We start from the raw sequence: 27257 nt of genomic DNA, 5'->3' as shown, positions 1-27257 counted from the left end.
GACCTTGTGAAGGGGGTGACAAAATCCTATAAATTGTTTTAGCACTGACTGGCATAATGGGCTTACGTTAGCACCTGAACTGGAACTTCCTATAAGCCCACGAACACATTTAGAGAGATTAACTAAGACAATTTTCTTTTGCTATTTTACAAACTAAAGTCACTTTATAATTTATTTGTGATGTCTTTAGAGGGGTAGAAAACAGAGCAAAGGTCTTAAAGCTACTGAGCAAGGTACGGAGCTTATGATATTATATCCAATGATAATGCCAACCACAGGAAATTTACGGTGAGGCAGGAAAATACATCGTATTATATATTTTCCTACTGCTGGTGATGATATTCTGATCATTTGGAGTTAGGGAGCATCTAATTCTGGATGAGTAATTATTTGGTTTGTACAATCAGATAATTTACTGTTTATGTCTATCCTAGAAGGGGTTGATTGTTTGGGTTTTCAATATTAATTAATTTATGTGGTATGAGATTGAATTGCTAACTTTCTTCTAGTCGGCTTGTACATTTCTACAAAGAGGATCCTTAGCTTTCTGTCCTCAGCAGCCATCCACCCTCATTAGCTAATCCTGCAATCTCACATATTTGTGGGATTTTATTTTCTCAACTACTTGCTTAATTCAGAGACGTAAGCTCAATGGAAGAAAAAAAAAGGAATTGACTGAGTTGTAATCATTTGGAATGTTTGAAATAATTTGAATGGATGGGGATTATTTGCTTCAGAAAGTCTTTGTCTAACAGTATTCCTGGGAGCTAGGAAAGCCAGCATTCTAATCTCAAACTCTGACATTTTTTGACAAGTTGCTTTAGTTCCCAGCATCATTCTGACCTTTGTATAATGAGAATAATAATATTTATCTAGCTTAGATTAAATCTTCCATCGTATTGTTGGGAATATTTCACTTTGACAAAGTGATCTTTCCTTTCAGATTCCTTACACACTTTACAAATAAAATTGATTTAACAGTTTGCTGTTTCCAATTGCATAGATGTAGAAACCAAGAAACAGAGAAATCACATTTTACTGCGTATTTTGAGAGTTAATCATAGCTAATATTTGCTGAGTGGTTATCTAGTGCCAGACATTGTACATAACCTTCATTCAATTCTACAGTACCCCTGTAAGGATTGTACTCTTATTTTCATAGTAAAGAAAACAGCGGCTTTAAAAGATTAAGGAAGTTTCCCAGAATCATCCAATGAGTAGGGGGCAGTGTCCAGATTACAGTGCAAGCATTTACTGCCCCCAGGGTTACCAAAACCAAGAAAAGTCAAAGTTGTATGTCAGCAAGGTCTCCATGAAACAAGGTCCTGGCTTGGCCCAGTTTGTATTTTACTGTCCTATTGCCTGGTTACCTGGTGAGCGACAGCATTTTCCTTTCCATTTCTAAAGCAACTCTCAAAAAGCAACCTTTTAGTGAATATGTCGTCTTTCTTTGGCTACACAACATCTGATGGCCACACTTCTGATAGCAACCTCACCCTCAGTTTGGAGATCTATCCCTCAACAACCCCCTAAGATTCCTGTGAACTGAATGTACAAACATCAAGCCCCCTCTGAGTCATGCTAGCCATATCCTGCCACGGCCTGAGGCCTGATTCTTTGCATCCATCACCACTGGTCAAAGCTCCCTCCTCTGCTCCTCACTACCTACGGTGTGGGAATGACTAAAATACTGTGGATTGGACATGTTCCCCTTTGCCATATGTGTGATGTCTTCACTTCTCTAGGGTTTAATGCCAATCCCCTCAATTCAACACAGAGACCAATTCTCCCACTGTTTTCCACTGAAGCATCTTGCTTGTACACATCAGTTCTGTTGTGAAAAAACAAAAACCAAAGTAATAGTTAAATATCAAGTAGACACCGCCAAACCAAAGCTGACCTGTAGTCTTGACCTTATTTCTCTTGGAAAAATTAGTGTAGAAAAAGATATTTACTTGGGTGGTTGTGGTTGTTGTTGTTGTTGTTGTTGAGATAGGGTCTTGCTCTGTCTCCCAGGCTGAATCTTGGCTCACTGCAACCTCAATCTCAAGCGATCCTCCCACCTCAGCCTCCCAAGTAGCTGGGACTACAGGCAGAAACCACCACGTCCAGCTAATTTTTGTACTTTTTTTTTGAGACGAGGTTTCTCCATGTTGCCCAGTCTGGTCTCAAACTCCTGAGTTCAGGTCAAGCAACCTGTCTGCCTCAGCCTTCCAAAGTGCTGGAATTACACGCATGAGCCGCTGTGCCCAGCTGGGTTTTGCTACTTGGTTGAGGAAGACAGAGTATTCTTCAACAGACTGAACTGCTTTGGGAATAGCTTAAACGTGTTTGGCTGTGTTTTAAAAGTAATCTGGGGCCAGGCACAGTGGCTCTCACCTGTAATCCCAGCACTGCAGGAGGTCAAGGCAGGTGGATCACTTGAGGTTAGGAGGTCGAGACTAGCCTGGCCAACAAAGTGAAACCCCATGTCTACTAAAAATAAAAAAAAATTAGCCAGGCATTGTGGTGTGCACCTGTAATCCCAGCTACTGGGGAGGCTAGGCAGGAGAATTGCTTGAACTCCAGCCTGGACAACAGAGCCAGACTCCGTCTCAAAAAAAGTAAAAAAGTAAAAAGTAATCTGGGAGAAAAGGGGAATAGGGAGAGACTGGTTAAAGGATAAAAAAGTTACAACTAGATGGGGGAATAAGTTGTGCTGCTCTATAACACTGTAGGATGACTATAGTTAATAATACACCGTTTCACATAGCTAGAGGAGGGTATTGAATGTTCCCCACACAAAGAGATAAGAAAGGTTTGAGATAGTGAATATGCTAATTACCCTGATCGGATCACTGTACATTATATATATTGCAACATCTCTATGTACCCGATAAATATATACAATTATTATGTCCATTTAAAAGTTAAAAAGAAAATAAAAGTAATCTTTCAAAGTAGGCATTTTAATGAAATCATATCACTTCTCAACTTAAAGTCCTCCAGTGATTTTCCATCACTACCAGGACAGCAACCAAAACTGATTTTTGCACTCACTCTCAAGGCTTAGCCTACCCATCTCTCCAGCCTCGCCTGGCACCACATCCTCCTTGCCAATCAGTCCTGCCAGTTGTCTTTCTTATTTTTATTTTATTTTATTATTGCTATTTCTCCCTCTGGATTTTTCTTTTCAACTTTTCTCTTAGATTCAGGGAGTCCATGTGTAGGTTTGTTATATGGGTATGTTGTGTAATGCTGATGTTGGGGCTTCTATTGAACCCATAACCCAAATAGTGAACATAGTACCCCACGGGAGCTTTTTCACCCCACTCCAGTATCTACCTTTCCCATCTTTATATCTATGTGTACCCAATGTTTAGCTCCCACTAATGAGAACATGCTGTATTCGGTTTCCAGTTCTGCATTAATTCACTCAGGATAATAGCCTCCAGGGGCATCCATGTAGCTGCAAAGGACATACTATTGTTATTTTTCATGTCTATATAGTATTCCATGTACATATACATTGTATATGTACCACAGTTTCTTTATTCAATCTACTAGGCACCTATGGTGATTCCATGTCTTTGCTACCGTAAATAGTTCTTGCCAGTCTTTGATTACATCACAGCCTCCCATTCTGAGTCTTTGCATATCCTTCCCTCTCCCTCTCCTCTTTCTCACTTCACCTAAATACTTCTACTGATTAGTCATATTTCACTCAATTTCCCCCAGAAAACTTTAAAAGACACCCAAGATTATAAAATACCCTCTAGTATATCCTTCCTTAGAACATCATTCTTTACCATTAAAGAATTTATCAAAATCTGTAATTAAGAGGTATTTGTCCATTGGTTTAAAGATCCTCTAGACTTCTTGCCCTATGAGTGCAAGAATGTAGCTAGCCTTGCATATCACTGTCTCCCTTTCACCTAAGAATTTTCTAGAAAATGGTAGTACTCAAAGAATATTTGATGAATAAACAAATAAATGAATAAATTTAAGTGAGAAAATGTAATATCAAGGTGTAAATAGTAGTTAATCTTCTACTTTCTCCCTTCAATATTTACTTATTGAAGAAAGCATGTATCATCTTTCTAATCAGAAAAAAAACTTTCAGTGATTAAAAGTCAAAAATAACAAATACTGGCGAGGCTGCAGAGAAAAGGAATCTTTACACATTGTTAGTGGAAATGTAAACTAGTTCAGCCCCTGTGGAAGGCAGTTTGGAAATTTCTCAAAGAACTAAAAACAGAGCTACCATTTGACCCAGTCGTTCCATTACTGGGTATATACTAACAGGAAATAAATCATTCTACCAAATTGTTCTGCACTCGTATGTTTATAGCCACGTGTTTGTTAGCTCACAATAATAAAATCATGGACTCAACCTTGGTGCCCAACAATGGTGGATTGGGTTTTTTAAAAAAAGGTGGTACATATACACCATGGAATGCTAGGCACCCATAAAAAGAATGAAATTATGTCCGTTGCAGCAATGTGGATGCAGCAAGAGGCCACTACCCTACGTAAATTAATGTGAAACAGAAAATCAAATAGTGCAGGTTCTCACTTATAAGTGGAAGCACTGGGTACTCAAGGACACAAAAATGGAAACAACAGAAACTAGGGATGTTAAAAGGAGGGAAGTGGTGGGGAAAGTTGAATACCTACGGGCACTATGTTCACCATTTAGGTGATGGGTTCATTAGGAGGCCCAAGTCTCAGCATCACACAATATACCCATGTAACAAACCCGCACATGTATCCCCTGAATAAAAAAAAAAAAATTCCAAAAAGAGCCATTTACTGTCTTGCTACACACCTAAGTCTAACAAAGATACCGACACTCTAAAAATATATTTAGCTTAACAAATTCATATTTTAACATAAATATTCCTGTCATAATTTTCCCAATTTATTTTTTCTTTTGTATTTTTAAAGTCTAGCTCGCTCATAAAGCATTCCAAAGAGGGAAAAATAGTATATCGTTTCCTAGCCATTTCTTAAATACCAAACAACATCATGAAATGTCAGATTTTGGGCTGAAATCAGAAAATAATTTTTAAGCATACTTTAAAATGTATAACAGTAATGATAATCCACTAACCAAACCAGTTTAAACATTTTAATAGCATTTCTGGGCCAAAGAGGGTAGTGGGCTGAAGAGAGGGAAAAAAACGCTTCCAGCTTCTTTTTTTTGAATATAAAAGCTTGCTCTGAGCAGATGCTTTTTCCACAGTGCTGTCAGCAGCAGACCTAATTGCTTTTCATGTAAATTAAGAATATGTACCTTTGTTTAAGCAGTAATCTAGGTCAAAATGATGGGGGTGGTTTATTTGTTTTAGCTTATGTAGAGCTTTGAAATGGCACTTACAGCATGGCATGAAAGTTATTCTTGGCTTCCATTTATTTAAGAAAACATTCCTCTTTTAAACTTTTCTTTTTTTCCCAAACCTCCACTTACCAATACCAATGATCCACTCCACACATCACGAAGGCACATAAAAATACTTAACAGCTTTGTTATAAGACACTTGGGATTTTGGGTTGCTGCTATATATTTTTACATCTTTTCTATTTCTTAAAGCTTGATGAATCTGAGAATATGTCTAAAGGGTAAATACCGACTTGAAACAATTTGCTTTTGATTTGCTTCACTATAATTATCATAGTATTTTTTTTTCTGTCCTCCTGGAACAGAAACATTTGGAGTTTTTTGGTCAAAAAAGATATAACTACCCTGATTACCAGACAAATTTTGAACATAGATTATATCATAGGGAGGAATTTCTGACCAACCCCTCCTGGTTTATGACAGCAATGAGCTGAAGTGTGCCACTGATCACTGGCCCCCTGTGCATGGAAAATTGTATCTCAGCAGGTGCTACCTGGAATCTGGCAAAAAGGTTTGTTTATTTGTTTGCGTGTTTGTTTTAAACACTTCCTGCCAGGGGAGTATTTTGTGAACAATAAACCACAAAGAAAGTTTATTTTTAAAGATCAAAGAACAATTTTTCTCATTTATATAATTTGTAGTAGGGTAATACATCATCTGTACCAAAATTCATTCTAGCTGTAATCCACTGGTTGTCATACTCTCATAAATATGATGTATTAATAATAAAATAATTTAGAAGAATTCTAGGACCCATGGAGATCATGGAGTTATATGGATGTAAAATAACGGCACTTTCTCTTGATTTTAGTGTCAAGTCACTTCATTCCCCTGTAAGAGAGCATTGCAATAATGCACTCATGATTATACATTTCCGCTTTTAAATCTGTTGTTAACAATGAAGAAAAATAATAAATGTAAAAATGTAGATTTGGGGGAAAAAACAACATTCAAAAGATTAGATATTGGTCAGAATGGAAAATGCAGAATCAAGAATTTGAAGAAAAATATTTTTCCTTAAAAAGCATTATTACCAAAAAACAAAAAGTCACACATTGTTTTGTATTTGTTTTGCTTACAAGAAAGTGAAATTTTTACAATCTCTACACTAAATATACCGATCCAGCAAACATTTAATGATGAGAGTCGAGGGGAAGGCCATAAAACAAACACTGGAACAATTCAAATGTTATAGAAAAGTGTGAAATATTTACTACCTGTTATGGGGATGGGTAGATCTCGGTGCTTGTTTGTTTACATGTTTATGTATGCAGTATTTATTTATAATCTACATTTTTAAAAAATGATTTATTATATATTTCTTTATACTCAGGCTTCTTTCAAAAACAAGGTAGCTGAATCTTTTTAAAAATTTATTATTTTAATTTATATGGGTACATAGTAGGTGTATGTATTCATGGGGTACATGAGATGTTTTGATACAGGCATGCAATGCATGATAGTCACATCAAAATGTGATATCCATCCCCTCAAGCATTTGTGTCTTTATGTCACAAACAACCCAATTATACTCCTTTAGTTATTTTTAAAATGTACAATTAATGTTAATTATTATAGTCACCCTGTTGTGCTATCATGCACTAGGTCCCATTCATTCTTTCTAATTTTTTTTTTGTACCATTAGCCATCCCCACCTCCTCCTGACCCATCTGCCACCATCCCAGCCTCTGGTAACCATCCTTCTACTCTCTATCTCCATAAGTTCAATTATTTTGATTTTTAGATCCCACAAATAAGTGAGAACATGCACTGTTGGTGCTTCTGTGCCTGGCTTATTTCACTTCACATAATGACTTCCATCCATGTTGTTGCAAATGTCAGGATCTCATTCTTTTATGGTTGACTAGTACTCCATTGTGTGTATGTACCACAGTTTCTTTATCCATTCATCTGTTGATGGACCTTTAGGTTGCTTCCAAACCTTGGCTATTATGAACAGTGCTGTAACAAATGTGGGAGTGTGGATCTCTCTTTGAAATACTGATTTCTTTTCTTTTGGGTATATACCCAGCAGTGGGATTGCTGGATCATATGGTTGCTCCATTTTCAATTTTTTGAGGAACTTCCAAACTGTTCTCCGTAATAATTGTACTAAATTTACATTCCCACCAACAGTTTACAAGGGTTCCCTTTCTCCACATTCTCGTCAGCAATTTGTTATTGCCTGTCTTTTGGATATAAGCCATTTTTGCTGGGGTAAAATGGTACCTCATTGTAGTTTTGATATGCATTTCTCTGATGATCAATGAAGTTGAGCACCTTTTCATAGGCCTGTTTGCCATTTGTAAGTCTTTTGAGAAATGTCTATTCGAATCTTTTGCCCATTTTTAATTGGATTATTAGATTAGTTCTATATTGTTGTTTGAGCTCCTTATATATTCTCATTATTAATTCCTTGTCAGATGGGTAGTTTACTAATATATTCTCCCATTCTGTGGATTGTCTCTTCACTTTACTGATAGTTTCCTTTGCTGTATAGAAGGTTTTTACCTTGATGTGATCTCATTTATCCATTTTTGTTTTGGTAGCCTGTGCTCGGGGGGTATTACTCAAGAAATATTTGCCCAGACCAATATCCTAGAGAGCTTCCCCAATGTTTTCTTGTAGTAGTTTCATAGTTTGAGGTCTTAGATTTAAGTCTTTAATCCATTTTTATTTGATTTTTGGATATGGCGAGAGAGAGGGATCAAGTTTCATTCTTCTACATATAGATATCCAGTTTTCCCAGCACTAGTTTTTGAAGAGAGAATCTTTTCCCTAATGTATGTTCTTGGCACCTTGGTTGAAATGGTTTATAGCAGGTGTGTGGATTTGTTTCCGGGTTCTTTACTCTGTTCCATTTGATCAATGTGTCTGTTTTTATGCCTGTACCATGCTGTTTTGGTTACTATAACTCTGTAGTATAACTTGAAGTCAGGTAATGTAATTCCTCCAGTTTTGTTCTTTTTCCTTAGGATAGCTTTGGCTATTCTCGGTCTTTTGTGGTTCCATATAAATTTTAGGATTGTTTTTTCTACTTCTGTGAAGAATGTCATTGATATTTTGATTGGAATTGATATCAATGTCATTGATATTTTGATAGGAATGTCATTGATATTTTGATTGCATTGTATTATCCTTATATTCATATGAAGAATTGTAAAAATAAAATAAATTGAAATAGAATATGTTTACCTTTCAAAAATTAGGATCAAACTAACAGAAGCTTCAAACATAAGTAGTAGAAAATTAGTTGGATCATTCACAATATCCAACTACTGCTAACATTCTTTATATTTAATAAATATTCAGGTTGGAGGGAGTTAGCTAACATGTTTCACATATAACTTTTTATTTTTTGGCAGAAAACACCTTCCACATTTCCACATGCATCTCTCTCTCTCTTTCTTTTTTTTTTTTTTGGTCTGTTGTCTTATGTTTAATCACTGCATCTTTGTTGTTGTTGTTGTATTTAAGTTACAGGATACATGTGCAGGATGTGCAGGTTTGTTACATAAGTAAACATGTGTCATGGTCGTTTGCTACACCTATCAACCCATTACTTAAGTATTAAGCCCAGCATGAATTAGCTATTTTCCTAATGCTCTGCCTCCCACAACCCCACTTCCTGACAGGCTCCAGTGTGTGTTGTTCTCCTCCCTGTGTCCATGTGTTCTCATTGTTCAGCTCCCACTTATAAGTGAGAACATGCAGTGTTTGGTTTTCTGTCACTGAGTTAGTTTGCTGAGGATTATGGCTTCCAGCTCCATCCATGTCCCTGCAAAGGACATGACCTTGTTACTTTTTATGACTACATAGTATTCTTCTATGGTGTATATGTACCACATTTTCTTTATCCAGTCTATCATTGATGGATATTTGGGTTGATTCCATGTTTTTCCTATTAGGAATAGTGCTGCAATGAACATAAGTGTGCATGTATCTTTATAATAGAATGATTTCTATTTCTTTAAATATATACTCAGTAATGGGATTGCTGAGTCAAGGAGTATTTCTGGTTCTAGGTCTTTGAGGAATCGCCACACTGTCTTCCACAATGGTTGAAATAATTTACATTCCCACGATCAGCGTAAAAGAATTTCTATTTCTCCACAGCCTCACCAGCATCTGTTGTTTCTTGGCTTTTTAATAATTGCCATTCTGACTAGTGTGAAATGGTATGTCATTGTGGTTTTAATATGCCTTACTCTAATGATCAGTGATATTGAGCTTTTTTTCATATGTGTGTTGGGTGCATAAATATGTGTTATTTTGAGAACTGTCTGTTCATGTCCTTTGCCCACATTTTAATGGAATTGTTTGCTTTTTCTTGTAGATTTGTTTAAATTCATTGTAAATTCTGGGAATTAGACCTTTGTCAGATGGATATTGCAAAAATTTTCTCCCACTCAGTAGGTAGTCTGTTTGTTCTTATGATAGTTTCTTTTGCTGTGCTGAAGCTCTTTAGTTTAATTAGATCACATTTGTCAATTTTTGCTTTTGTTGCAATTGCCTTTGACATTTACATCATGAAATCTTTGCCTATGCCTACATCCTAAATGCTATTTTCTAGATTTTCTTGTAGAGTTTTTAGAGTTTTGGGTTTTACATTTAAGTCTTTAATCCATCTTGAGTTAATTTTTGTATAAGGTGTAAGGAAGGGGTCTGGTTTCACTTTTCTGCATATGACTAGGCAGTTCTCTCAGCATCATTTATTAAATAGGGAATCCTTTCCCTATTGCTTGTTTTTGTCAGGTTTGTTGAAAATCAGATGGTTGTAGACATGTGGCCTTATTTCTGAGTTCTCTTTTCTGTTCCATTGGTATATGTATCTGTTTTTGTACCAGTACCATGCTGTTTTGGTTACTGTAGCCTTGTAATATAGTTTGAAGTCAGGTGCATGATGCCTCCAGCTTTGTTCTTTTTGCTTAAGATTGTCTTGGCTATATGCATTCTTTTTTCATTCCATGTGAATTTTAGGTAGTTTTTCTAATTCTGTTAAGAATGTCAATGGTAATTTGATGGAAATAGCATTGAATCTATAAATTACTATGGGCAATATGGTCATTTTCATGATACTGATTCTTCTTATCCATGAAGATGGGATGTTTTTCCAATTATTTTTGTCATCTCTGATTTCCTTGAGCAGTGGTTTGTAGTTCTCCTTGAAGAGTTCCTTCGCATCCCTTGTTAGCTGTATTCCTAGGTGTTTTATCATCTTTGTAGCAATCATGAATAGGAGTCCATTTATGATTTGGCTCTCTGCTTGTATATTGTTGGTGTGTAGGAATGCTTGTGATTTTTGCACATGGATTTTGTATCCTGAGACTGCTCAAGTTGCTTATCAGCTTAAAAAGCTTTTGGGCTGAGACGATGGGGTTTTCTAGATATAGAATCATGTCATCTGCAAACAGATAGTTTGACTTCTTCTCTTCCTATTTGAATAGACTTTATATTTTCTCTTGCCTGATTGCCCTGCCCAGAACTTCCAATACTATGTTGAATAGGAGTGGTGAGAGAGGGCATCCTTATCTTGTGCCAGTTTTCAAGTGGAATAGCTTTTGCCCATTCAGTATGATATTGGCTGTGGGTTTGTCATAAATGGCTCTTATTATTTTGAGGTATGCTGTTTCAATACCTATTTTATTGAGAATTTTTAATATGAAAGAATGTTGAATTTTATCAAAGACCTTTTCTATTGAGATAATCATGTGGTTTTTGTCTTTAGTTCTATTTATGTGATGAATTACATTTATTGATTTATGTATGTTGAACCATCTTTTCATCTGGAGATGAAGCTGACATGATTATGGTGGATAAGCATTTTGACGTGCTGCTGGATTTGGTTTGCCAGTATTTTATTGAGGATTTTTGCATTGATGTTCATCAGGGAGATTGGCCTGAAGTTTTTGTTGTTGTTGTTGTTTCTCTGTCAGGTTTTGGTATCAGGATAATGCTGGCCTCATAAAATGTGCTAGGGAGTTGCCTCTCTTTTTCAATTGTTTGGAATAGTTTCAGAAGAAATGGTACCCACCCCTCTTTGTACCTCTCGTAGAATTCAGTTGTAAATCCATCTGGTCCTGGCATTTTTTGGTTAGTAGGCTATTTATTACTGCCTCAATTTGATAACGTGTTATTGGTCTATTCAGGGATTCAGCTTCTTCCTGGTTCAGTCTTGGGAGGTGTTTTGTCCATGAATTTGTCCATTTCTTCTAGATATTCTAGTTGATTTGCATAGAGGTGTTTATAATCTCTAATGGTTGGTTGTATTTCTGTGGGGTCAGTGATGATATTCCCTTTATCATTTTTTATTGTGTCTGAGTCTTCTCTCTTTTCTTCTTTATTAGTCTAGCTAGAGGTCTATTTTATAAATTTTTTCAAAAAAAAAAACAGCTCCTGAATTTGTTGATTTTTGAAGGGTTTTTTGTGTGTCTTTGTCTCCTTCAGTTCCACTCTGATCTTGGTTACCATTTCTTGTCTTCTGCTAGCTTTGGGGTTTGTTTGTTCTTGGTTCTCTAGTTCTTTCAGTTTTGATGTTAGAATGTTGATTTGAGATCTTTCTAGCTTTTTGATGTGGACATTTAGTGCTATAAATTTTCCTCTTAACTGCTTTAGCTGCATCCTAGAGATTCTAGTATGTTGTCTCTTTGTTCTCATTGGTTTCAAAGAACTTCTTGATTTCTTCCTTAATTTTGCTATTTACCCTGGAGCCATTCAGGAGCAAGTTGTTTAATTTCCATGTAGTTGTGTGGTTTTGAGTGAGTTTCTTAATCTTGAGTTCTAATTTTATTGTTCTGTGATCTGAGACACTGTTATGATTTCAGCTCTTTTGCATTTGCTGAGGAGTGTTTTACATCCAATTATGTGATTGATTTTAGGGTGTCATGTGGCACTGAGAAGAATGTATATTCTGTTGTTTTGGTGGGGAGAGTTCCATAAACATCTATCAGGTCCACTTGATCCAGAGCTGAGTTCAAGTCCTGAATATCTTTGTTAATTTTCTCTCAATGATCTGTCTAATATTGACAGTGAGGTGCTAAAGTCTCCCATGATTATTGTGTGGAAGTCTGTGTCTCTTTGTACATCACTAAGAACTTGTTTTTTGAATCTGGATGCTTTGTACTGTGTGCATATATATTTAGGATAGTTAGCTCTTCTTGTTACATTGAACCTTTTACCATTATGCAATGCCCTTCTTTGTCTTTTTTTTAATCTTTGTTGGTTTAAAGTTCATTTTGTCAGAGACTAGAATTGCAGTCCCTGAATTTTTCCACTTTCCAACGCTTGGTAAATTTTCCTTCATTCCTTTATTTTGAGCCTAGATGTATCTTTGCTTATGAGATGGATGTACTAGTCTGTTCTCACACTGTTCATAAAGACACACCCAAGACTGGGTAATGTGTAAAAGAAAGAAGTCACATGGACTCACATTTCCACATAGCTCAGGAGGCCTCACAAGTGGTGAAAGGCAAAGGAGAGGACAAGGCATGTCTTACATGGCAGCAAGGCAAGTGTTCCGTTTATAAAACCATCAGATCTCATGCAACATATTCACTACCAAAGGAACAGTGTGGGGGAAGCCACACCCATGATTCAATTATCTCTACCTGGCCCCACCCTTGACATATGGGAATTATTACAATTCAAGGTGAAATTTGGGTGGGGATACAGCCAAACCATATCCATAGCTTTCTTGACTACAGCAACTAATGGGTCTTGACTTTGTCCAGCTTGCCATTCTGTGTCTTTTATTTGGGGATTTAGCCCATAAGCATTTAAGGTTAATATTGTTATGTATAAATTTGATCCTGTCATCATGATGCTAACTGGTTATTTTGCAGACTTGTTGATATAGGTGATTCATAGTGTCATTGGTCTGTGTACTTCGGTGCATTTTTACAGTGGCTGGTAACAGTTTTTCTTTTCCATATTTAGTGTTTCCTTCAGGAGTTCTTATAAGGCAGACCTGGTGGTGATGAATTCCTTCAGCATTTGCTTGTCTGGAAAGGTTTTATTTCTCTTTTGCTCACAAAATTTAGTTTGGTCAGATATGAAATTTTGGGTTGGAAATTATTTTAAGAATGTTGAATATTGGCCTCCAAGCTCTTCTGGCTTGTAGGTTTCTGCTGAAAGGTCCACTGTTAGTCTGATGGGCTTTCCCTTATAGGTGACCTGGACTTTCTTTCTGGCTCCCCTTAACATTTTTCCTTCATTTCAACCTTAGAGAATCTGAGGATTATGTGTCTTGATCTTCTCATGGAATATTTTACTGGGATTCTCTGGATTTCTTGAATTGAATGTTGGCCTGTCTTGTTAGGTTGGGGAATTTCTCCTGGGTGATATCCTGAAGTATGTTTTCCAACTTAGTTTCATTCTCCCCATCTCTTTCAGGTATCCCAATCAGTCATAGGTGCAGTCTTTTTACATAGTCCCATGGTTCTTGGTGGGGTTTTTTTGTTTCTTTTCCAAATGCATCTTTTAACATTGTGAGATAGATTCTAAGAAGTCATTTTGTAAGGTTGCAAATACCACCATAGAAGGTTTGTTTCTATCAGAAATAATTCAAAATTTGATTTCTTATTGAAATTATTTTTGTCTTCTTTTTTTAAATTATTGTTTTTTGAGACAAAGTCTCACTCTGTCACCCAGGCTGAGGTGCAATGCACAATCTCTGCTCACTGCAACTTCTGCCTCATGGGTTCAAGTGATTCTTCTGCCTCAGCCTCCTGAGTAGCTGGGATTACAGGCACCCACCACCACACTCGGATAATTTTTGTATTTTGCTGATTAAAAAAATTACTTAAATACTTCTCAGCCAAACCTTTATTAAACTATCTTGCTGATATTTTCTATAATAAGCTCAATTTACTTTCTGAAATGGTTTTGGCAGTCAACAGACTTCAGTGTATTTTTGCCAGTTAATTTCATGGTGCATTGAAAACTGCCCTAATCTCTTAAACTGTGTCTTCCTCTTATGTGTTATATACTTTTTATAAAGTATGAGTCTTCCTCATATTCATTTATACTAGCAGGATGGAAAAAAATAAAAATAATGGAGTTCTATGTAGCTGTACTCTCATTCTGTTAAACTGTAAATAATTCATATTCTCTCCAACTCCAAATTCCTTTTTTTTTTTTTAACCTGAGTCTCACTCTGTTGCCCAGGCTGGAGTGCAGCAGTGAAGTCTCAGCTCATTGCAACGTCTGTCTCCTGGGTTCAAGCAATTCTCCTGCCTCAGTCTACTGAGTAGCTGAGACTACAGGCATGTGCCACCACAAACAGCTAATTTTTGTAGTTTTAGTAGAGACTGGGTTTCACCATGTTGGCCGGGCTGGTTTCAAACTCCTGACCTCAAGTGATCCTCCTGCCTTGGCCTCCCAAAGTGCTGGGATTACAGGCGTAAGCCACTGTACCTGGCCAAACTTCTTTATCAAATATATAGTAAGTACAGTTTTAGATTCTTTGAGCCATATCACCAAACTTCTACATCAAATGTATTTTCCTAGGAGATAGTTGTTCAGTATCAGTAGAATAAAATTTAATCATTTTTTCTGCAGGAGCGAGCTGCCACCTCAAAAGCAAGGCAGCAACTTTCTTTGATGTTATTTTTATTGGCACATTTAAATGTTCTTTGCATATGATATGTTTTTTTTCCTATGGTGTTTAGCTAGTGAATTTACACAGGAAGAATCTGCATCTTACTGTTATGCTCACTGTGATTTGTTTGAAGGCAAAATTGAAACTTGATGAGGAGCATAGGACATATTCATACATAAAGACACCGAGGATTTAAGAAAAATTTTTATTTTTATTTGTAGAGACAGGATCTCTCTTTGTCTCCCAGGCTGGAATGCCATGGTGCCATCATAGCTCACTGCAGCCTCAAACTCTTAGGCTCAAGCCATTCAGCCTCCCAAGTAGCTGGGATTACAGGGGCATGCCAATGTGCCTGGGCCAAATTTTAACTACCCTAATGACAAAACAAACAAACAAACACCTCTCATTATACTTTTTCTACTTTGCCTGATTCTGCTCAAGTTTTTTTCTTTTCTTTTTGATGGAGTCTCACTCTGCCACCAGGCTGGAGTGCAGTGGCATGATCCTGGCTCACTACAACCTCCGCCTCCTGGGTTCAAGCAATTCTCCTGCCTCAGCCTCCTGAGTAGCAGGGACTACTGGTGCCCGCCACCACTTCTGGCTAATTTTTGTATTTTTAGTAGAGACAGCGTTTCAGCATGTTGGCCAGGATGGTCTCAGTCTCTTGAACTCATGATCTACCTGCCTCAGACTCCCAAAGTGCTGAGATTACAGGCATGAGCCACCGCACCTGGCCTGCTCAAGTATGTTGAACACATAACACATTTGTTACATCCTGTATTGTTCATCTCAAGATAGTCTATGCTAATTGAGAAGCGAGTTGGCTCTAGAAGAACATGACTAGCTTCATTCTGAGTCCAATCTCAAGCATCCCTTGACAGAGATTCATTGATAACTTCCTCTTACCAATCAAGATTCTGTTCCTGGTCTAAAAAGCAATGATTTCCACTAACTAGGACAAAATTATTCATCTTCATTTATAAATATAAATATTTATAATTTAGGATTTCAAATTAATAAATTTACTAGTATTCTTTTAAGTGCTTTACAAATGTTAACTCTTTTTATCCTCGTAACAAACCCATGGGAAGGTATTGTTTCGTGCCCATTTTAAAGTGACAGTAATTAAGAATAGACTGTTCAAGTGTCTTGCTCAAAATTATACAGACACAGCTGTTCTGTGGCAGAGGCAGAGTCTGTTCACAGACAGTCTGGTTTTAGATTCTGCACTTAAAGCATCTGGCACTTCACTGAACCTGTAACATCCCTGCTATGGTAGGACCCACACTGCAACAATTACATATGGAAAGATCCACACAGACTTGAGTTCAAGACCAATGCAGAGCTATAGACTTCTTGAATATCTTCAAGAAACTAAAATACATATTTTATTTTGTCTTTATTGTTTTGAGATGGAGTTTCGCTCTTGCCCAAGCTGAAATGCAATGTCATAATCTTGGCTCACTGTAACCTCCACCTCTCAGGTTCAAGCGATTCTCCGGCCTCGGCTCCCAAGTAGCTGGGATTACCACCACCACACCTGGCTAATTTTGTATTTTTAGTAGAGACAGGGTTTCACCATGTTGCCCAGGCTAGTCTTGAACTCCCGACCTGAAGTGATCCATCCACCTTGGCCTCCCAAAGTGCTGGGATTACAGGCGTGAGCCACCATGCCCAGCCATAAAATACATATTTTAAAAGATGAAATTCAAATCCAACTCTCTAGAAACCCTAGAACACTGATTCAAAACTTTTGTGTTTTTAAGAGCCATCTGAGGTCCGGAGCTAAAGCATTCAGTCCACCACTGACTTTATTTTCAGTGCATGGTGGCTCAAACACCTCAAGATGTTTGAATCCTGTTTTCTCGGTTGAAAGACTTTTATTGTTTTTCTTTCAATAGAGGAATACTACCTGTGGGCACGGATTGCCACATACTGGAGTTAAATCACTTTTTGTTGCTCAGGAAACCATTTCCAATGTCAGGACGCCTCATCTGTTCTCCCACTACCCCTTGATGTTTTGTAGAAAGCCCCCTTCATTGGGTTCATCTCTAACAGTTGTTTGCTGGGCCAAGGCAGCACTGGAACAAAAAGTGTGCTTAGGTACACAGCCGTCAGTCTGAAGTGGTGGGAATGTTTTTAAATAAATGTACCGAGGACCTATATGCAGTATCTTATTTCAGGTTCCCACTGTGTGGAAAAAATCTGATGAATTAATGAGAAAGAGAAGACAAACATGAATGATGCTATAACATGTGTATAGTGATAGACACACACATACACATACATACATGAAATATGCATACATAAATGACACACAGCACAAGATAGCCTGGAATAGACAAGTGTCACCAACATGATTGTCAACAAAAAAGCCCAGGAAGTAACCTCATTCCCGCCACAGATTCTTTATCTTAGAACCACTTTCCGGTCCCTGTCTAGTACCTGGCACAATGCTAATTTTTTTTAAAAAGTGCTCAGTAAATATCAGTTAAATAAATTGATCATTGAAGAAAAAGAAGTAGGAAGTTGGGAAGGGAGGGAGGGAGGGAAGGAGGGAGGAATAAAGGGAAAGGAAAGGAGGGGAGACAGGAGGGACAAGAGAGGACAGAAAGGGAGGGGAAGGGAGAGGAGAAGACGGCAGGGATAGGGAGGGGAAAGGGTAAGGGAAAGGCGGAGGAGGAGAGGAGAGCGGAGGGGAAGGGTGGGAAGGGGAGGGGAGGAGAGGAGAGGGAGAAGGAATGGAGGGAAGGCCTTCATCAATCAATTGAACACACCATTGGGTTTTCAAAGTCATCTATTTCTTTACTCTTTTCCATATCTTCTGTGCCTCCTTGACTTTCAGGTTTTTGCAGAGCAAATTCCCACGTCGGGTTATTTCTCAGTTAGTGGTTTACACAGTTTCTTGGGAAAATCTGGAAACCTCCTAACAAGGTCTAAAATAAAACTATTCTATTGAATCTCCCTAGACTTCTAACTTTATCTTTTGTGCTTATTTACTTTTAATGCCCAATCATACTGCCCAATCAGCCTCTCCGGTCCTTTTTCACACTTCTCAATTTCCCAAGTCACCACTTTCATTCTTGCCACCATGCCCAGCCCAGCTTTCTGAAAAACTAGTTTTCTCCCAGTTTCCATTTTTATGATAATCATATTGATTATCTCTTAGTCAACAGGGTTCAAACCTAAAAGTAATTTCTGACTCCTTCTCTTTGCCTCTCCTAAATCCTTCACGTTTTTTGTTTGTTCGTTTGTATGTTCTTGTGTTCATTTTTTGTTTCTTAATGTAAGGTAAGGAATAGGGAAAGAAGGGGGACAGAGAGAATGGGACTCACTGTTTGACACTGGAAACTGCTTCAAAAGACTGAATTGCTGAAATGAGAAACTCAAGGCATTGATTTACTTTTGCTGTGACATGCAAAAATAGGAAACTCATGTATTTTTTTTCTTCTGTTACCAGAAACAAATATTTGTTTTCTTCTGTTACCAGAAACAAATATTTGTAAGTTCACACTGCAGTGAACCTAATCCTGGGCTCTAGGAACACAATGTAACCTAAGGTATCTTCCACCCTTGATCTAATTCCTATAACATGTCATTGGAATTTGCAACAGGGTCAGGGATGAGAGGGCCTTTAAAGAGGATAGGAAGGTGGCAGGGCTTAGGTAAATTCTTAAACATTTCACTTTTTTTAATAATAAACAGCCATATAAATGTATTCCTGTTTACTGGGAAAAAAGCAAAGACTATATGGACACAAAAAATAAAGCTCAGCTTGACACACTGCTTGGGTACCCTACAAACATTCTTGCTATGATTATTAATCATGTTTTCTGTATAATTTTAAAAAATCAGTAGTAATCCCTTATTATAATACAGCTGTAAATTTTTAAAGAGTATTAGAACTAAAATTACTCATATAAACCATCTTATCAAATTTTCTTCCAGTTTATGTGTTTTATTCATTTTATTCTAGATTTCCTGCTCTTCTAAGACAAAGTGATTTAGAATTTCTGCGCAAGCAAGAGAACTAAAGAAGAAAAGAGGAAAAGAAGGTAAGTCCCAGGAACTAAAATGTCTCCAGTTTTAGAGGCTTCTTCAAATATGCAGCTTGTTCATCTTGACAAAATAAGTCACTTTCACAAAGCTATGGTTTACTTTGCAGTCCGTTACTTATGCTATTACCCTTCATGAATTAGCTATAGGTAAATGATTCCAAAAAGTATAATTAATCTGATTCTCATACTATTTCTACAGGCTTTTCTTTCTCTGGAAAATCAGATGAATAAGGACATTCTAAAGTAAAGAATCTCTGCTATTTGACTAGAGAGAATTTTCTACCAGGATAGGATAGAATGAACACAATGGATTATAGAGTGTGTATGGTGTGATATGGGGTGTGTGTGTGTGTGTGTGTGCATGTGCTTTCCCAACTTTGGAAGAGCTCTCTTGTTCTCAGGAAGTCTTAATCCTTTCTGATCAGCACTTACATGTCAACCTTAGAGAATTAAACTTGTACCTGGTTATTTTTTTTCTCTCTTTGACATAGCTCAATGCATTTTCTCAATGGTGACCATGGTCTGGTAATTTAAAGTCTTTGAACCTTGTGAACAGATTCATTTAAAACCATATTCTGAGAGCTTTTTCCACAAAGTGGAAAGTGTCTTCTACCAGGAGGCTACAAAATAATTTACAAGAGAAAATCTGCTGTGTCCCGTTCAGAATGAGTGTACAGTAACATGCCTAGAAGATTCAGTGTCCTGGAGCAAGTCATTCAAAAAGGCCCTGACTCTTTGGGCTTAATGGATTGAATTCTGAATTTCTTTGCTTTTTCCTAATTGATGGTGTGTTTCTTATTTTAATACAAAATTTTGTAAAAAGTTTTCATGAAGTAAAGGACTTTCTAAATACATTACAAAATAATTATAAAATACTAATATGCAGGAATGTTAACATTTTGACATCAGAGAAATTAAGTTATATGAGCATATTTCTTTTTGATGCTATTCATTCAAAGACAATATATTAAGTTTATAAAATCATGTTAGAAGTTTAGAGGGTATGTATAAATCTTAAGAGTCTATGACAGTAACTGGTTTTGTCACTATTATTTTGTGTTCAAGTTACTGGATCTGAATTAATTTTCTATTCAAAACAAGTTGTGTGTGTGTGTGTGTGTGTGTGCGCGCGCATGCATGTGTTTCATTGACACAAATTCAGTATTGCAAAAAGAGTTTTTTCTATTCCATTTAAGAAGAGAGAAGTTAAGATAGAAGTCATCTTTTTTTTTTTAAGAATAAAATTGTGGAGTAATTTTGTGTAAAATAGCAGCAACTACTATTGTTTCGTTTTCACATCCATCTCAGGCACTGAGTTTTTATGTTTCCCCTAAGGGCATCTCAGAGAAAGGGGATAAGAGAGAACTCTAATAAGCATTCCTACATGCACACATACACATCCTTACATGCCCAGTGAGTAATTAATCAAAACAAAAATAAAACTCTGGAATGAATAGCTAGCTATGTTATGTGCCATCTTCTGTATATGGGGTATCTCTCTTCCCTTGATCTCAATTTAGGTAATGGTGAGGCTTTTACATTAAGCTAAAACTTAATGCAAAGTAGATTTTAATAATTTACCATTGTGTATTTACTGTTCTTTTAAGATCCTCTGTAAGAATTTTTGAACTATATTTTGTACAACTGCCTATAGAAACAAAGACTCTAGAAATGTGAGTGCAATATACACATAACCTAGATAAGTGATGATTTATCTAAGTTGTTCTGCTGATGTTTTCCTCAAATACTCCTCCTGACTTCTCTTTTCATTCAAATGTGAATCATGATACAAGCATACACTGTGAAAAACCTATCTGTCTAGTTTTATAATAGACTTCAAATAAATTAAATTTTTAGGCTAAATTATTATTGAAGTACCCAGGGAATTCGGTGCACAGTTCCTCTTATTACTAATGGGAGTCACGCACCTAATTTCAGTCACTCTGAGCTGAAATGTAATCACCTGTGTGTTTTCTACTATAAAAGTTTAACTCAATATTCAGTACAAAAGCAATCCTTGGCTCTCAGAAGCCCATTGGTGATGAGATTCCTTCAGGTCTTCAGCATTTCGCCTTAGAAAAAGCACTTCCTATGAAAGCCACTACAAAAAAACACGTCATCCTCCCTTGTCTTTTAAGTATTCTCTCTTCAAATCCTTCTCTTACCAGTTCACGAATTCCACTCTTCCCAAACTGGGAGTTTCTCTAGGACAAGCAGTTCATCTTTAATAGCTAATATAGAAACTTGAATGTTTTCGTGTTCCTCTGAGATGCATATTGAAGGGTAACTTTTCATATGTGATGGTTGCAGCTACGGAGGTAGGTCACTACCTTTAAAATACACATATAAATATATATCTTGATGAGGAAACAAAAGTTACCATCCACATAGCACCAAGCTCTTCCTAAAGAAGGCAGAACAACTAACTACACGCTTTCTAACCTTGGAAAAGCACTAAAAAAAAGAAAGAAAGAAAAAAAAAAAGAAACACACACACACACCCCAACAAAAAGAAAAGAAAAAAAACTTCAAAAGAGTTTCTTCAAACTGTATTATTTAGGAAGATTTCTTGAGTGTGCCTCTTCTGACTTCGAACAGATCTAGTAAGCATGCTCCTAGTGCATACGTTTTAGACGATGCTTTCCAGTGTGATTATAAATACACTTTATATGTCCTAAGGTCACTCAGATATCTTAACTAATGCTCAGAAGCTTGTCCTAAATTAAAATATGACAAAATGATGTTTTCCAAAAATGGCGCTGAAAACTAAATATCACACAATTTCCACAGCACAGAATCCTGCTCTTGTTTATAAGAGGTAGTGAAGAGGATAGAAAGCATATAAAATGTTATGTGGTCTGTTCTCAAAATGGAGAAAAGGAATATTATAAATAATTGAAATCCCCAGATTAGCCAAGGCTATCATTTTTTGTCAGTAAGCTCCACCCTTTCCCAGGCCTTTATAAAATTGAACTCAAGATTGCAAAGCCTTTGTCTTGAATAAAAATTCTTATTTCTTTTTCCGGCCGTATTGACCAAAAGGGAAAAGGAAAGGGAAATCAGAGAGCCCACATAATACTCAAGCTGAGTAGTCCCTCCCTGCTTCAGCTGGGATTGGAAGCTGATATATCACTATCCAGCGCATAATCAAAGAAGTGGATGAGATGAAAGAAACAGCATAAATTAACAATGTCAAAAAACATCGTAAGCCTCTCTGATGATTACAAGTAGCTCTATGTTTGTTGTCTTGTAGAACAAAAATCAGAATGGCTGACTACAAATTTGACTTTTCATCTGGATGTTTTGGTGTTTTGCAGACACAGCATTTGGTGCAGGGGAAAAGTTAGAGTTTTAAATCTGTGAGACACGATGATAATTTTTCACTCTGCTTCTTAGTCTCGTCCTTCTGAAGGAGCAGGGCTATCTCTGAACCTGGGCGTGAGGCATGTGGTTTAATGTCTCCAAACTGTCACTTTCTGAAGTTTTCAGTCTGATTTCAGAGAATCCTAAGGAGGATCTGTACCCTAAAAAGCACTCAGGCTGATTGAATGCTTTGATTGTGAATGTTTGGATCTGATTTTGTAGAAGGGAATTTTTAAGTATAATGTGCATGTCTGTATCCTAGCCTCAATATTTTAAAAAAGTTTAAGAGGCTAAACAGATTTTCTTGCTAAAGTACATAACCTATGAAAGAACAGGAACAAAAGACAGAACTTTAGAAAAAATTTTCCTTTGTTAGGACATTTCTTTTTTTTAAGGGTGAATTGAAATTGAATAGCAATTTACTCTATATTGGGAGGTTATAGAGTGAGCAAAATGGACTTGTTGGGGCTGTCCCAAGGATGGTAAAAAATGGCAGAAATAACTATTTAATGCAGAGAGGTTGTTGGCAAACTCACTTTGAAACATGTTAAAAAGCACTGTTCTGAAATTTATTGTTTCAGTTTAGTCTGTGAACTGATATAAACATTAACCTCATAGATTTAAAATCTAGGCTGGGTATCGTGGCTCAAGGCTGTGGTCCCAGCACTTTAGAAAGGGTAGGCAGGAGGATCGCTTGAGCCCAGGAGTTCAAGACCACCCTGGGCAACATAGTGAAACCCCATTTCTACAAAAAATTTTAAAAGTAGCCAGGTGTGGTGGCATGTGCCTGTAGTCCCAGCTGCTTGGGAGGCCAGGGTGGGAGGATTACTTGAGCCCAAGGGGTTGAGGCTGCAGTGAGCTGTCAACATAAAACAGTCAGAAGAGGGGCAAAGCAAGATGACCAGAGGCAAGAGGACAGAAGCTTCTGTTTATTAATTCAGGAATCAGAGAACATATTTCCTTGGGGATTATACAGTTTTTTAAAATATGTGGTACCTTTTTGCCTTCAGTTTTCTAATCACTAAAAATAAATAAATATAATGCTACAGGGAGTGCCATTTCATATCATGAGATAGCATAGGTCTTGGAATGAACTGATTGAGATTCAGATTCTTATTCTATCACTTTCTAATTGTTAAAAATTGGAAATATTAATTATGTTTCTATATATCAGTTTCTTAATCTGTACAATAGAAATAATATACCTCCCTACTATCGTTTTACGAAGACAAAATTTGATCAATGTACTAAGGTATCTGTACACTAATGTTCAAAAATTGTGCATTGTAAAAGTACCTTTAGGCCAAGCATGGTAATCTCAGCACTTTGGAGGGAGGCTGAGGCAGGAGGATCACTTGAGGTCAGGAGTCTGAGACCAGCCTGGGCAATATAGCAAGATCCCATCTGTACAAAAACTATATAACAATGATAATAATAGTAACCAGGTGTGGGGGCATGCTCCTGTAGTCCTGGCTGCTCGAGAGGCTGAGGCAGGAGAATTGCTTGAGTCATGGAGGTCAAGGCTACAGTGAGCCATGTTCCTGCCACTGCACTCCAACCCAGGTGACAAAATGAGACCCCATGTCTATAAATAAATAAACAAATAAAGATACCTTTGTATATAACACACAATAATTTGCACCTATTACTATTATTTGAGATGATTATTTCACAAGATTATTTCAGGAGGCTGAGGCAAGGGAATTGCTTGAACCTGGGAGGCATAGATTGCAGTGAGCCAAGATTGTGCCACTGCACTCCAGCCTGGGTGACAGAGCATCTCAAAAAAAAAAAAAAATGCATGAATAAATGAACCATTTTCCTGGGAAATAATATAGTAGGCGGCATCTATTCTAGGAGCACAGAGATGGCTCTGAATAACCAAGACTGATATTCTTAACACTGTGTGGAGGCAGCAACTCAGAATTCTCTGACCTTGACTCTTAGATTTCAGTATCGTATAAGCTCGTCGTACCCCTTTCATCTGCAATGTAGATCTCTAAACTGAGCCTCATCAGACTATAGGTGCTTTCAGATCATTTGATTGAAATCCTTTCCAATTATGACGTTATTTATGAGATAAGGTTTTTCACAGCTGATTTATCTCTTGCTTTGTGAGCCTGACTATATAAGAAATGTCATACTAAATGAGCTCAGTGATCCATGCAGTCCAGTCTATTCCCAGCAGTGGCCCCAAGGAATATTCTATGGGAGTTTGTGGTTGCCATGCAGATATTACCTAAGTAAACCTCTTAAATGTGCCCCAATAATTCATCAGTAGTCTCTCATAATAATTCTCATGTAAGAATTCATTTAATCAATTTGACTGTTATAAGCCAAAAGTAAATTTTCATAGGTTCCTCCTGCCAATTTTTAGCAAAGTTCCTTATTGTACAAATGTAGATATTCCAGAGTTCAAATGATGATGGATACTAAACTATGATAAAGTATGATTAGCCAGAAAATAATTGTTATCCAATGAGAAAGTATTTTTTATTAAGTATTACAAGTAAAGGTGAATATCAAAGTAAAATATGGATTCTATAGATTACTATCTACTTCCATTTTATTCTTTTCTAATTTTCTTAAAAATAACACCTCCTTAGTTCACAGATTTTATGTTTATTTAATCCAATCACATAGCTATTACTAAATAATCACGCTGTTTGTTGATTTATAACATCTGAACAAGACTAATAGTGATAAATTGTTCAACTACAACAAATTTTTAGAAGTCAGATGTAAAAAAAAATATTCAATTTGTAAACATAAGAAAACTCAGTTGAATTAACAAAGGCGACTTCAATCGAATAGCAGGTTCAGGATAAAGGATTTTTTATGTACCTCTATAAAGGAAACTTTTTCTTTTTACATATATACCATTCAAGTGCCAAAAAAGAAAAATCCCTCTCAGACACTGTTTATTGAAAAAAATTTCATGAGAGCCAATCTCACTTTTCCAGCAGAGCAGCAACCTACCTTTCTAAAAGGAGAGCAGATGATGCTTTTGAAAACACTGCCTGCATGTTGCAACACATTTATTTAAAAATACTGTGTCTATTATTCCTGAACACTTACAGTAAAACCTCATTGTAAATGGTGTTATCACCAGGAATGGTAAGTTGTTTTCATGCAAGAAGTTCAAAATCTGCTCTGATGTGGTCAATTAGAGGAGCTTTCTATAACTCCTTAGGACCAACTAAGGGTACATTTTGTTGTGATGTTTTTAATAGTTGGGTTCTCATATCCTTCTGACCTACATAGCATGGGGCAGTCAGGCAGCAGCTGGTACTTCTCAGAGTCACTCAAGGAGAGACTGGCAATTTGTGTGCTGGCTTCTGTGTGCGTCTGTTTCTCTGTCCAGCTGTAGAGCTACCTATCATCCTTTTTCTCTGTTCAATTACTTACCATTGACACACTTAGTGAACAAAAGTTCTTTGGTGCGAGCATGATCTTAGAGTAGATTTATATAAAGTGCAATAGGCCTTTATCAGAAGAATGAGGTGTGCAAAGAAAACCCTGAATCACTACTCCCTCTTCTGTATCAGATTTTGACCTTAAGACCTACCTTAGTGTAGCTGGTAGCCAGTTTGAAGAGTTCCTTTCCTCTTCCCCCCGAAAGGGACAGTGGGAGGTGGGCGGAGAAAGCATTTCAGCTATTCTGCTCTTCAGAGTGGTCAGCAACCTAGTGTCACCTGGAATTGCCTCCTGGGTCCTCTACCCCATTCAAACACCACCCATTAGATTCAGTGGGGAAGTTCAGCGTGCAAAGCACTGACGCATAACGTCTCTCACTGACATGAGCCATATCCCTGCTCTTGATGGATTTTTAAAATCACTATTACATTAAATGCCAAATTTCAAAATCAAGGTAAAGTGGCACTCAAAGAGAGAGATTTGATTACTGTTTAAGAGAAAAAAGAAAAATCTAAGAAGGATTCAAGTGCCAGTCATAGATCTCGGCATCGGTGACAGTGTAAATGGAGTTATTTATCTTTACCATGGGTGAGAGCTGTGGCTGTGCATAAATATCTCTTGGGGGCTATCTTGTGTAAATTAGAGAACAATGAAGAACTTCATGCTGATCCTTTCAGACTGAGAACATTACAACTCAGGCATTGGCCTGTAATTGAGAAAATTTACTTAGAGGGGAAATTGAGTCATTAAAGGTAAGGGTACTCTTTAAAAGTATGTATTTGTTTATTTTTTTAATTTTTAATTTTTTAGAGGTGGAGTTTCACTCTGTCTCCCAGGCTGCAGTGCAGAAGCATGATCTCAGCTCCCTACAACCTTCACCTCCCAGGTTCAAGCGATTCTCCTGCCTCAGCCTCCCAAGTAGCTGGGATTACAGGCACCTGCTACCACACCCAGCAAATTTTTGTATTTTTAGTAGAGATGGGGTTTCGCCATGTTGACCAGGCCGGTCTCAAACTCCTGACCTCAAGAACCCACCCACCTCGGCCTCCCAAAATATTGGGATTACGGAGGTGAGCCACTCCTGGCCTGAAAAATACATATTTATTTAATTTGTGTGTCTCCCTTTGGAGGAATACAAAAGATGAATCAAACATTTATCTGACTCACAAAGAGTTCTCAGATTGTTAAGGGAAATAAGTCGTAAACAAAACACATCAAATACAGTGATTTGTGTTACAGCAGAGGTCCAGTGATGTGTTGAAGCAATTAAGAGGAGGAAAGATACTAGGGCAGGATTTCTGAAAGAAAATTCTATTGTGTCTGGGCTCGGTGGCTCACACCTATAATCTCAGCACTTCGGGAGGCCGAGGCAGACAGATTGCTTGAGGTCAGTAGTTCAAGACTAGTCTGGACAATGTGGTAAAACTCCATCTCTACTAAA

The 27257-nt window shown here is 37.1% G+C and overlaps 1 protein-coding gene across 1 annotated transcript in view; it reads left to right on the top strand.

Annotated features, from left to right (window-relative positions):
• Positions 1–27257, top strand: part of TENM3 (teneurin transmembrane protein 3) — a 1556403-nt gene that overhangs the window by 780082 nt on the left and 749064 nt on the right. Inside the window, exon 5 of the mRNA XM_064369979.1 lies at positions 18955–19033. The gene's annotated coding sequence lies outside the window, so the exon portion shown is untranslated. The remainder of the gene's footprint in view (positions 1–18954; positions 19034–27257) is intronic.

This window comes from Aotus nancymaae, unplaced genomic scaffold (genome assembly GCF_030222135.1).
Source record: "Aotus nancymaae isolate 86718 unplaced genomic scaffold, 86718_ANA_hifiasm-v0.15.2.pri h1tg000006l, whole genome shotgun sequence".
In the NCBI taxonomy this organism is placed as follows: Eukaryota; Metazoa; Chordata; class Mammalia; order Primates; family Aotidae; genus Aotus; species Aotus nancymaae.
This window is presented reverse-complemented; position numbering and strand designations above follow the sequence as displayed.